General features: G+C 42.0%; 1 protein-coding gene across 4 annotated transcripts in view; it reads left to right on the top strand.

Annotated features, from left to right (window-relative positions):
* LOC136841685 (coiled-coil domain-containing protein 124-like) overlaps positions 1–13048 on the top strand; it is a 112878-nt gene that overhangs the window by 27442 nt on the left and 72388 nt on the right. The gene's annotated exons all lie outside the window — the stretch shown is intronic.

Here is a 13048-nt window from a genome sequence, read left to right as displayed (position 1 = left end):
AAAAATAACTCCAGGTTTGCAAGACACTGTGGAAACCCAGGATCACCTGCACTTTGTTTTGAGGAACCTGCAGAAGAGGAGCAACCTGCCTGTCATTACCCAGCACTGTTTTTTCCTGGTCTGGCATCGAACGTTCTTCTCTCCATTAGTCCCATTAAAAGGGTTCAGCCTTTGATGATGGACGACAACCATCAGGTAGCCAGATCTGCCACATATGGTGGTGTCTTTGTTATCAAAGAAAGATTTCTTGCAGCATGGATGAAGAGTAAATCTAGCCAAATCGCGGTTTTCTGTTTGCCTCCTCATCTACCTGATAGGATTCAGGCAGTGGTTTCTGTCTTTTGCAGCTCTGGAGAAGCATTCAGATTGCTTGGGAGTTTCTGCTCTTTCAAGGGGAGATTCTTCACAGTATCTTAGTTGCCTGGATGACTCTGCTTTCTCATTGACCAGAATTCTCCTCACAACCTCGGAATTAGACCTTCTTCTTAAAAGATATATTTAAAGTCTTTGAGATCTTTATCTTCAAGATTGGAAAAGAGGCCAAGATCTGGAGGCCCTCTGCCAAAAATAGATTTGACTTGGTGGAACGACCCTTCAAAAGAACTCAGGCCTGGGACTGGCTGGGAGAACTGGGATGCGTTGTATAGAGCTGTAAGGGATGGGGCACGCTGTCCAGCTAGCAACCATCTTCACAACAAGAAAACCATCAAAGAAATGGCATGTAAATGTCAAGGAACTGGGAGCCACCCCATCTTGAATGTCCACTTTTTTGAGACCCCAGAACAAGAATAGTCTGGTCCCGCAGACAACACCACAGCGGGCCTTTCATCAGGATCTACAGAAGAAGCAACTCAAGACCTTTCCTCAATCCACCAAAAGAACTAAGATCTCCTGCTGTGGGCACTAAAGCACAACACTAGAATGCCGTGTTCACCCGCAGCAACAACCCTTTCGAGAAGAACGTCAGAGTGGATCTTCCCAACCTAGAGCCAACCTCCAAACCTCCAGACCAATGGAAACCCATTAACAAGACAACAGGCTTAGAAAATGATATGTCCGTCTTCCGTGTTCCAATGAGAGCAAGACTTCCCAGTTTCTGGACAGAATCCCAAAAGAAGAATGTGGCTGTGGGTGCTGAAAGTATTGAAAGAAAGCTATGAATTTCAGGGAGAAACCTCCCTAGTAACCTCTCCCATCAGCTTCAACAGCCTAGACAGAGTCAGAAGGTTTTGGGAGAGTTCTCGGGAAATGTCAGCCCTACTGACAAGAGAGCCGTGGACGAGTCGAGGACCATGGAAACATGGGAGGAGTTTACAACCCCCTTCGTTACCCCAAGTCATCGGGAGGATGGAGACCTGTCCTGGATAGAGTGATACCAACCTCTTATTTCAAACAGCTAACAAAATGGAGATGAATCAGTCAGTTTTGTTGGCCTTCCATCAGGGAACTGGATGGTTATGATGACATGCAAGATGCTTACTTCCACACTCAATTCACCTGAACTCCAGGAAGTATCTGAGAATGTTCCAGGAAAAAGTCTTCATTTCCACACTGCTTCCAGTACCCTCTAACTCAACTGGCAGATTTTCTTCTGCATTTGAAAACCCATAGCGAAATAGCTAGCATTTTATCTAAACATCAAGGGTACCTGAACGATTGGCTCCTATGCTCCCCATCGAGATCTCAGAAATATTGGAGGACCTGCAGACAACTCTTCATCTCGCCCTCATTTAGGCCTTTGAATAAAGTTAAAAGTCACAGTTAGTCCCGACTCAGTCTATTGGAATTTGGGGATAGTGATAGACTTTTTAACCTCAGAGTTTTGAACCTTTCCATCCCAACAAAGGATCTAACTAACAGGAAAGTCCAGGATTTTCCTAACTCGCCACTCCTGCTCAGCTAATGCATGGATGAGTCTTCTAAACCCTTTCTTCCATAGAAAGTTTGTTCCATTAGGCAGGCTACAGTCAAGAGCACTGCAACTTTACCTTTCAAAGGCCAAAAAAAGGAACCCTTCTCATTCATTTTCAACATCTTTCCCCATAAAGGACTGTCTGGTTTAGTAAGACAGATTCAAAGAGGAAGATCTCTGGCTCCAGTTACCCTGACCTAACGTTGTATCTACAAAGGACCAGGAACATGAGTTGGTCAGCCAGATCACCTCATGGAGGTGTGAAGAACATGGTTACCCTTATCAAAGAAACCTCCACATCAACATAAAGGACTTAATAAGCGATTCATCTGGCACTTCAACACTTTGCAAACGCTTAACCTTCCACAAGACAGTAGCAGTTCATTCGGATGGCTTATAGACACAACTGGTCTTAAATCAAGAATTTGAAGGAGGGACCCATTCTTTTGTGCTTGTTACAAAGAGACAAAGAGGATTTTTTCTTTGGGCAAGGAGCAACAAGACCCAATTGTGACCCTATAACCTTTTTTTGTATTTTATTTTACCCTTGGTGGACGTCTTGATTTGAACAAACAGGTCCTACCAACGGAATGGTCACTCAATCCACAAGTCTGGGACCTGTTGAAAAGTCTGTGGGGAGGTTTTATGGAGTAGACCTGTTTAGTGATTTTAGTGGGTCACTGGTCGCTCTTCCATTGCTATTGTTCCTGGCTATGGACCCACAAGCATGGGCAGTCAGATGCCATGTTGCAGGACTGGTTGAACCCCCACCTTACACCTCTACCTCCCTTCAGCATGTTGCAGGCTGGGTCTCTTCCTCTGCAGTCCACCAATCCAAGGCAGGATAATTATGAAGTGGTGCCTTATCAGTGAAATTTCTCCTTTTCTCAAACATTTAGTGTTTAGCCCAAAATTGCAGATTTTCTGGTTCTATCTTAACCCACATCGAATGGTGTCAATGACAGCATCTAACATCAAGGGTTACAGAGCGATGTTGAATTCAGTATTCAAACATAGTTTTCAAACCAAGACATCAGTGATTTAATCACATTTGAAAAGGTCCCTCCTCCCCTCTGAAACAGGGGCATGGAATTTCTGAGGACACTTGGGAATGGTCCTCAACCTGGGCTGTCAGGATCACCACCTGAACCTATCGCGTTGTCACCTTTGAATCTTTGAATTTCTGACATTATTCTTGATGGCACTGGCTACAGCCAAGAGAGATAAAGCTATATGCCATTGATAAAAGGATAGGTTTCTCAGGAAGCAATGTTTAAAATGCTTATTTTATAATGAAAAGTGAGGACCCGGATAACCCTTACCTCGCTCCAGTTGCAATTAAGAGCCTCACAGAAGTACTAGGCCCATCCGATCAAGAAAGTCAGGGTCCTGTAATGAGCTTTGAGAGTATACCTTGCTGAGAGAACCTAAACCTTAGAGGTCGGCCCTAACCTTTGGTGTTCTAAAAAACCCCAGCAGCACCTTTGTCCAAGAATGCATTATCATTCTTTTAAGATCTGTAGCTAGTAGTCATGTAATTAGTTCAAGATGATTTACTAAAACTTTATGTTAAAGTAAAATGTCATATTGCAATAAGAGCCCTGAACACCTTTGGCTTTCCCAGGTAACCTGTCTCTCTTTAATTTTGCAAACAACATTTTGGATTTTATGCAAGTCAGTGTTTGCCATGTTTTACTTATGGAACATTGAAACAGTGTCACTTGACATTGCAGTAACAAGGTCTGTTGGCAAGCTGGCACAGGTGTTGGGGATGAAGGATAGGATTTTCGCTCAATTGCTTTTTGTTCACTCTGCTGGAATAAGGTTGTTGTACTTCTGCAGGCGAAGTTTGGTGGACACTGAGTCGTGAGTGTCACTTTGTATTTTGGTTTTGGGTAAAGACCTGGATTGGTGTAGGTTAATTTTATCCTGGTCTTTTCTGGTCTATTGTACTGCACCCAGGGCAAGGGCTTTCTACATATTATTTATGTTCCCTTTGGATTGTTAGGACTTTTCAACCTTCTACTACCTCCCACGTTGCAAAGCACCCACTCAAGTCAGAGGGACTCTTGGCTCATTGCCACTTCCAGTACAGGACGGATGAGCTACAACTTGAGACACCATCTGCCATTGCTCCCTATGCCAGGTAAGGTTACAACAAGCATTTCAAGATACAAGCAAATATTCTGTTCCAAATTTTCTCCATATCAGAGTTCTTTGGGTCTAAGTGTCCATTCATCCCACCTGAATCAATGTGGGATTGAGGATTTAATTATTTGGTAAGTTCAGTGGTAGTCAAACAGATAATAAAATAAAATTGCATTTAATACTTACCAAAAATTCAATGATCAGTCGCCTTCCTCATTTCTCATGATAGGGATAATACGTAGTATTAGCTGTTTAGCTACGTTGTTCTTTTCTTTTCAGCTCCCTTCCTGTTCCAGAACCAGCACCCAACGGGTGCTGAGGGTAATGGCAGAACCGCAAGCCTCCGAGTGGGTAGGGTCTATAGCTATGTTAATATTTGTGAAGTATCCCCAAAACTTTATTTTATTATAAAAATGTAATGTTGATAATGTTAGTCAAGATCTAGGTGTGATAAAGGAGGATAGGTCTTTAGGTAGTGAGGAGAAGGTTTTAACGGTGCAGAGTCGTTCTCTGAATGGGTTCTGGTTTTGGGTTCAGGTTTTTTTGTTGTGCTCTTACAAGAGTTTCTTCATCGCTTCTTTTGACTGGCTCAAAGTCTCAAGTCAATGTTTCAGTTATGGTGGTGCAGAATCCTTCTGCTCTAACTTCTAACTTGACTTATGACTGTTTTCTAAATCTCCTACTGTAGTTTCCCCCTTCCTGTATTTTCTACTCCTCCATAGTAAGGTGGATTATGGTGTGTCCTTTCGGCTTAAAAGTAGTTTATGGGATCTGCAGTTGGATGTGGCGGAATATAAGGCAGATTTGCGGGGTTTTCAAATGGGTACAGACCTATGGTGAGAGTTTTTTTTTTTTTTAATGGTTTCTCTAACATTAGAGAGTATGTGACACAGTAGTGTCCAGAATTCATGTCTGATATGTTTCAGGATTATTTAGGAGGCCAGATTCGGTGTACATTCAGTCCCTTCACTTCTAAGTTTTCTTCTTTATTATCTGTCGCTTCATCTCCTGCTCCCACATTCTCTGCTGTTCCCTTTTTCTTTTCAGTCTCCTTCTTCTGCTCCAGTCTTTCCTTGCTTCTGCATCTTCCGTTTTCCCTCTTTCCTTGGCTTTTCCTCTTCTCAGGTAACCCTTTTATGTGTCTGCTATTCCTCTGTCTCCCACTTTTCCTTCCTCAGTACATCTTATCTGCTTCATCCCCTGCTCCCTTCAAGTTTTGGTTTTTTTTTCTTCTGCCCAGTCTTTCCTCGGAACTTCCGCATCTTCCGTTTTCCCCCTCCTTCAACTTTTGGATATGCCTTCTCAGGTAACTTTTTTATGCATCTGCTATTTCTCTGTCTCCTTTCCTTCCTCAGTACAGTCTTCTCCAGTTGGAGGAGCTTCCAGGCAGGTGAAAAATGCAGTTTTCGGCAGAATTTGGCCGCAGGGGTTCTTGTTCCATCCCTTCGGGTATACGCAACCCCTTCCTTCTGTTTCATGCGGCTGTTCCAGGAATATCAGGTATTTCACAGGGTTTGCCTGTTGCTTCCAGTTCGGGTTTGCACTCCACAGTTTTGGCAGGGCTTGCGGTACCTTCTTCGAGCGGTCCGCAGCTTTCATTGCCTGCATTTTCCGTGGCGGTAACTCTGAGCTAGCTTCTACCTCTTTCATTCTCCTCTTCTTCATCTTCTTCCATCCCTCCGCAGGCGGTTTCGTTTGCGCATCCTCCCCAAGGTTTAGCAATGTTGGTTTGGCTACTCTCACTTGTCTTCCCCTTGGTAATAATGGGGAATCGGCTCCAGGGTTTTTTATCGGTTTAGCCTTCTCTTCTTGCCGGCGGGTTCAACTATGCGGATTCAACTCCGAATTCCCGATTAGGTGTGGGTGTTCAGCATTCTGGTTAGGCTGGTCTGATTGCAGACTCTTCATCGTTGTCCGGGGCTTCATTCAGTGCCTCCTCCTTTGTCGGACTTAGACCATTCGGACATTGCGGAACAGGATTCTTATCCGAGGTGCAGGAGATTCTGGCGGACTTAGAATGTCCTCTTGCCAGAAGTAACGATTACAGACACAGGCTTGAGTATGTTACTTCTTCGCACCCTCAAGCAAAGCTCCGGACCTCCCTATTTCCCAGATTTTTTTTTTTTTATGCCACAAAGCCAGCTCCTGCTCTTTTTCCTGTTGGCTGGTTTGGTTCGATCAGGTTAGACAGGCTTTGGAGGAGGCGGATGGTAATTTAGTGTCGTAGTGGCTTCTAATAGACAGGACTCTTCTCTTCTCTCTCCGTAAGAAGATTTACGCAGTTGAGGTAACCCTTTGGCAGGTGTCAGGTTGCCATTCAACGTCGGTTGAGGCAATCCTGTCTAGGTCTCCAGCGTTGTCTCAGCTCATCTTCTCTTAGGGAAGCAGGTGCTTGGGGGTATTGTTGCAGGCTCTTGCGCATTCTCTCTGGATGCTGTCAGGTTTACTGTAATGGGGTTCTAAAGAGTGACGGCTATGTCCCTTCGGATCCGTGGCTGTTGGCAGCCTAACAAATTTATCTCGAGGGGTCTGGCTCACCAGGCAAATGCTTTGGCTTTGTCTATGACGTTTGGAGCAGAAAAGTCGAAATTTCTATCTTGGTCATCTTCCCTTCAGTATCCGGACATTCATAAGAGGGATTGCTTAGAACACCATTAGCCTTAGCTAATTCTTTGTTCAAGGAAGATGACGTAGCCAGTATGACAAACATTTTCTTCTAACTCATGTCTCCGGTGTCGGCAATTATGCATCATCGAGGGTACAGAGTGTTGAGGTATCTAGATGATTGGTTGATCCTTGCCTCCTGAAGGAGCTAGTAAGACAATAATTCAGAAATCTTTAACCTGTTCAGGTAGGAGGATTCAGAGTTGAAGTTTCTGGAGAGGATCCAGACGTTTAAAGAGGGATTGCTGGCCACCTTAGCCAGAGGAGCTAGTAAGGCGAGATGAATTCTATATGACGAATTGTTGCTTTTAACATATTCAGGTAAGCGGTTATGCATCTCTACAGAGTGTTCCTCTGGTTGGTTTTCACAACCCTCTAGAGAGCTAGTCCAAATTCTTATGTCCTTCATTCAGGTAGAAGGGTTCTCCTATCCAACAGGGTTTTCCCAATACCTGGAGAGGATCCAGTCAGTCCTTCAGCAGGTAGAATGGGTTCCTGTTCAACAGGAACGGCTGTACCAGCCTGGAGAAGCTCTCTAGGGAGAATGTCTCTCTCTCTTTTAATTCCAGGGTCTCGTCTCTGGATGCGCTCTCTTCAGGTATGTCTCAGGAATCGCTGGGACTTCCCAACAAGAGCACGCTGTTATAGTCGGGAGTGATTCTTGCCTGTTGGATCGTTTGTGGTGGTCAGAAATGCATCTGACACTGGGGGAAAGGTCTATCGACTCCCCTCTTCCTGATGTTCATCTGTACACAGATGCCTCAGATCAAGGTTGAGGAATCAACCTGTGTGGGGGAATCCAGGCCTCGGGAACGAGAGGAGTCAATAAATCTTCGAAAATCAATGCTGTAAAGGAAGCCCTCAGTTGTTCTCAGTCTTAGTGCGCTAACAGAGTAGTGGCTATGTTTAGCAACAGTGTAACTGCCGTGTCATATCTGAAGAACTCGGAGGAACAGGATCAACAGAACTCAATACTATAGCACAGCACTTAGTCCTGAGAGGGTGCGGAGAACGAAAGTGTCTCTTCTTCCCCAATTTATATCAGGAGTCTCAAAGTATGGGCAGATTCACTAGGTCACTCCCATCAGGTATTTGGGTGGGAGAGTGGACTTTGACTCTGGAAGTAATATGTCAGGTTCTCCGGAAGTGACCAGCAACTGTTGACTTATTCCGCGACATGATTAAACCATCCTCTTCCGGTTTATTTCTCACCAATGGTATCCCCATTTCAATAGTCACCAATGTGACTTTACAAATTGGAATCACTTGCAAGTGTATGCTTTTCCTCCATCCGGTCTCATTAATCAGGTAATAGGGAAATCACGGGAGAGTGTCAAGACACCTGGACTCTAATAGCTCCCTGCTGGCCCAAACACGCTTGGTTTCCAGAACTCCTAGAGCTTCTACGGAAGTTCCGTTGTCCCTACCAATGCAAACTTCTTCTCAGATGACTGCATTCTTTCTATTATTTTCCAAACCCTCGCGTGCTGGACCTAGTTGCAAGGCAACTGTAGAGAGAGCAGCTAAACAGTCCGGACTCCCTAAAACTGTGCCCAAATAGTTTTCTTTTAGAAAGTCAACCCATAAGCCTTACCAGGTTCAGCTAGAAATGGTATAGAAGTTAGTGTCGTAAGGAAGGTCATTCCATCTCTTGACCTTCCATAGCCAAAATAGCTGATTTTCCTTTATTCCTCCGAAAATCAAGAGTCTTTCATATTCGGCCATTGCTGACTAACGCTCAACGATTAGCGGTATATTTAGTTTCCACATTCCTGAAATTTCAGGTAGTAAGATAATCGATTGATTAGTTCTTGTAAGATTGAACGTCCTGTTTTGCCAACTCGGGCCCTCCGTTGGGACTCATTGGAAGTATTTCAATATTTATCTTGCTTTCCCCTGCCTTTTAACCTATTGAAACTATAATGTTAAGACACTGACTAAGAAGTTGCCTTTTCTTATGGCTTTAGCTTCAGCTAAAGGGTTGGGTGAGCTTCAGGCAGTTTCTAGGTTGGGTTCCTATGCGAGAATGATACATATTTGTCTGTGTTCCGGAATTTGTGGCAGAGAAAGTGTCAGAGGTTAAAACTCTGCCTCATTTGTTTAAAGTTCTTTATCTGCAAGTGTTCATTACTGGTGATCCAGCGGAGATGTCTTTTGTCCAGTGGAGCATTAAAGTCTATTTATCAAAGGTTGAGAAACTCCTTCCGCTTCCACGCACACTTGTGTCTCTCAAATCCTTCCGTCCACCTGTCAAAGAATGTGATTAGTTACTTTCAGAGGGAGGGATTTCTTCTCAGGGTTGTTCTTCACCGCCTTCAGCTCTGTATTTTCCCGACCGCACAGTATTCGGAGTATGTCCACTTCATCTTCCTTTTCCCAGGAATTGTTTAGTGCCTTCTATTCTGGGAGCAGCTACTTGAAAGTCCGTCTCAGTGTTTACTCATTTTACTTAGTGATGTTCAATTAAGCCTCATCAGCGTTTAGAGGCGAAGTCTATTATGTAGGGTGTGTTCATTTAGCTGAGGTGGTATTAACGCTTAGAGGTTGGGAGGGTTATTCTCTTAGTCCAGTTTACGGTCAAGTCTATTACCTCGAGCGGTTCGCAGATTGTGTTGAGGTGATATTCGACGTGTGAATGGGGTATTTGGTTAATCAGATTGTCGAGGAATTTGAAGAAAGTCTTTAGAATGACTTTGTGGCAACAGGATTCATATAATCCACAAACCGTTAGAATGTTTAGTACGCGTTTAAGTAAACTTCAGTTTATAGTTGTAGTAGTAACAGTCCAAGGGGTGCACCAATGACTCTGAGATCATTGATGTCGCACTATTTTGCACGATACTAGTGGCGAAGTCTTTATCTGGTGCGTTCATTTAGCCTGATCCACATTAAGATGCGGAGGGTTATTCTCTTAGGCGGCTCGGTCTATTTTCTGCGTTTATTTAGCTGATGCCATACATAGTGAAGAGATTCTTAATTAACCAGATAGAGGAATTCCTTTTTAGTCTTTAGAATTCTTAGGCAACAGTGATAATATAATCACAAGAACTTTGATAATGGGAGTTTTAAGTATCTTAGTCTTTGATAGTTTCCCCTACCTGACAGGGGTACTCTAAGTAGGCTCCAGCTATTTCTTGTCACCAAAAATACATTTTCGATTGAATCGTCCGGACCTTATCCGGAGGATAACTAAATAAATTACTTCATTTCCCTCCACATGAGCAGAATAGCCACATGAGGTCACCATCTCCTCCATAAATGAGAGGTTCTGAAGAACCACATGGGAGGTTCGACGGACTGGGACAGCAGGACTCTGACGGGCAATCAAAGTACTTTCCATCATTCTCACCAAAAGCATATTGATAAGGTGAGGTTTAACTAGCCACATAGGTATCCTAGCCAAGAGTACTGACCTGACTGTCGATCAAAGTACTTTCCAACAGGTCTCTTCACTGAAACCATTGATTGATATGGTGAGTGTTTGACTAAATGGATATCTTATGCAGAGCAGATTGGTGAGCTACCATCTCTGCGGTTGTCAAAGGGCATGCAATTGAATTGATCCTCCTCCTCTAAATGATTGTTAATCAGGGTAATTCAGGTGTTCAGGGAGTGTATTGCAATATGAAGTTTTCATAATAAAACTAATATTGTAATACCCTGAACACCTGAATGATTCCCACCCTCCTTCCCACATCAATTTTGACCTTGAATAAAGCAATTGATGAAAATGGGGTGTGTTGGCGCACACCTGTGTCAGCATTGCCAACCGTTTGTTATGGTAGCTCAAGTGACAAGATTTTACCTGCAGCGTTGGTAACGCTGGCTGTTAAAATTCCCACTAAGTGGGATGGGTAGTTGAGAGTTGTTCGGGCTAGTGGGATTAAGGGCTAATTCAGGTGTTCAGGTAAGTATTACAATATTAGTTTTATTATGAAAACTTCATTTTGCCATATATTGCTCAGCATCTCACATGCAGAGTGAAACATCATTAATAAAACTATGGTAAAAATAGATGAATGGACCTCATCTGTAGGCGTTTACATTATCCATACATAAGACTCAAGCAGTCGTGTTTTATAAAAATAAAAAGTGAAAGAAAGGTGAAGAAATAGATTTAAAAATCAGAAATCATAGTACATATACCAATTGGCCAAACTGCAAAATTTTTAGGATTAGTATTTGATACTCACCTAAGTTGGAAAGCTCACATAACATACATAAAATCAGAATGTAAAAGAGTATTAAATCTAATTAAAAAGCTATCGAACACTAGTTGGGGAGCCAATAGACACCCTTACTGTAATGTATAAAGCAACAGTGCTGTCTATCATTGACTAAGGAAGTGAAGCATATGGCTCAGCATCAGATGCAACGCTGAAAGCGTTGGAGCCAATTCACAATCTTTACAAGTTGAATATGGTGAACTGCCACTCTCTCCATAGAGAGTATGTGACAATGAAAAGTGCCCTGAGAATTCAGACAAGTGATTCTCCAACAAAAAAATTATTTGAATTAAGAGATGTATTTATGAACAATCACGCACCATCTTTCCCTGTTAGAGCTAGAAGATTGTTTGAGTCATTTTGAATATAAATATACAATTGCCTCCAATAGTAAAATTACATCCTCCTTAGATTATAAATAAAATAAGAATTTTTAATCACTTTAAATATTTATCAGAAAAGTTACTCATATACCCCTGAACATCATAGACTACATACAGTAGAACATATAACCTGAAAAGGCCCACATTACGCAATTTACACAGATGGATCTAAATCACAATGTGGGGTGGGATATGCTGCAGTATCCCAAAACAAAACATATCAGTTCTCTCTACCTGATAATGCCTCAATATTTACAGCTGAGTTATGTGCAATAGCATCAGCCATATAAACAATTAAAGAAACCTCATGTAATAATTTTGTGATTTTTAGCTACTAAAAAAGTTAAGTATATTTTAGTTTTACCAGACCACTGAGCTGATTAACAACTCTCCTAGGGCTGGCCTGAAGGATTAGACTTATTTTACGTGGCTAAGAACCAATTGATTACTTAGCAACGGGACCTACAGCTTATTGTGGAATCCGAACCACATTATAGCGAGAAATGAATTTCTATCACCAGAAATAAATTCCTCTAACTCTTCATCAGCCGGCCGCGGGAATTGAACTCCAGCCCATCGAATGACAGTTTGAAGCTCAACCGACTTGGCCAACAAAGGGCTTTCAGCTACTAAAGAATTGCCATAGAAGCCATTCAGAATTATAAACGAAAAAATAATATTGTACAACAAATAAAGTTATTACTCCATAGGTTGTATAATAATGGGAAAAATCTAGAAATATATTGGAGCCCTGTCCATATAGGGATTAAGGGAAATGGAGAGGTTGATAAAGCAGCTAAAGAAGCAGCCCATATGACAAGTTCAAATGTAAATATCCCTCTTAATGATTATGTAACACACACAAAAATAGGTATTATAAACAAATGGCAAATTAAATGGGATGAAGAACCTGAAAATAATAAGTTGAAGTAAATAAAACCTGGAGTTAAAGAATGGATTTCATCATACCAAAGAGAGAGACGCGCAAGTAATTCTAATACGTCTCCGAATAGGCCATACTTGTTTGACACATGGACACTTATTGAGCAGCCCACATGACCCAGCTTCTGAATGCTCAGAATGTAAAGTAATACTTACAGTAAAACGCGTTATGAGAATGTCCAAAATATAACCAATATCGGTTATCAACCTTTGGAAATGGGTCAGTTGGTGGAGTTTTATCAGTCTGCAACATTTTCAATTGCTCCAATTTAAATATTCATAAGGAAATTAAATTCATTGATAAAGTATAAAAGTGATCTGTGAAAATACAAAAGCCCACGGGGCAACTAATAAAAAAAATCCAAATTTTAAAAATAAGTTATGATTTTTATCATGACTCAGTTTTATTTATTTGCTTATTTTATTGTGCAGATGGAAACTTGAGTATATACATTTAAAGTATATGTGTGTTCTAGTGTGGAAGCATATGCCTTTTGCATATTTGTATTTTTAAAATTTCAGTATTCATTCGTCATTTAGTCCCAGTGTTTAGCCTATGGCTTAGACCTGGTACTCCATTTCATTTTAATCCTTCAGGCCAGCCCTTTGAGAGCTGTTAACTAGCTCAGTGGTCTGGTTAAACTATTTTAATAATAATAGCAATGTCGTAAGTAGTGGGGTGCACATGGAAATTTTGGCTTCCAAAAGTGATGCAACCTGACTCTTCCACTTAATTTCAAGGAATAAATTTGAGGGAGAGTAAAGTTTCCATG

Source organism: Macrobrachium rosenbergii, chromosome 9 (assembly GCF_040412425.1).
Source record: "Macrobrachium rosenbergii isolate ZJJX-2024 chromosome 9, ASM4041242v1, whole genome shotgun sequence".
Classification (NCBI taxonomy): domain Eukaryota; kingdom Metazoa; phylum Arthropoda; class Malacostraca; order Decapoda; family Palaemonidae; genus Macrobrachium; species Macrobrachium rosenbergii.
Note: the sequence above shows the minus strand (reverse complement) of the source record. Positions and strands in the feature narration are given on the sequence as shown.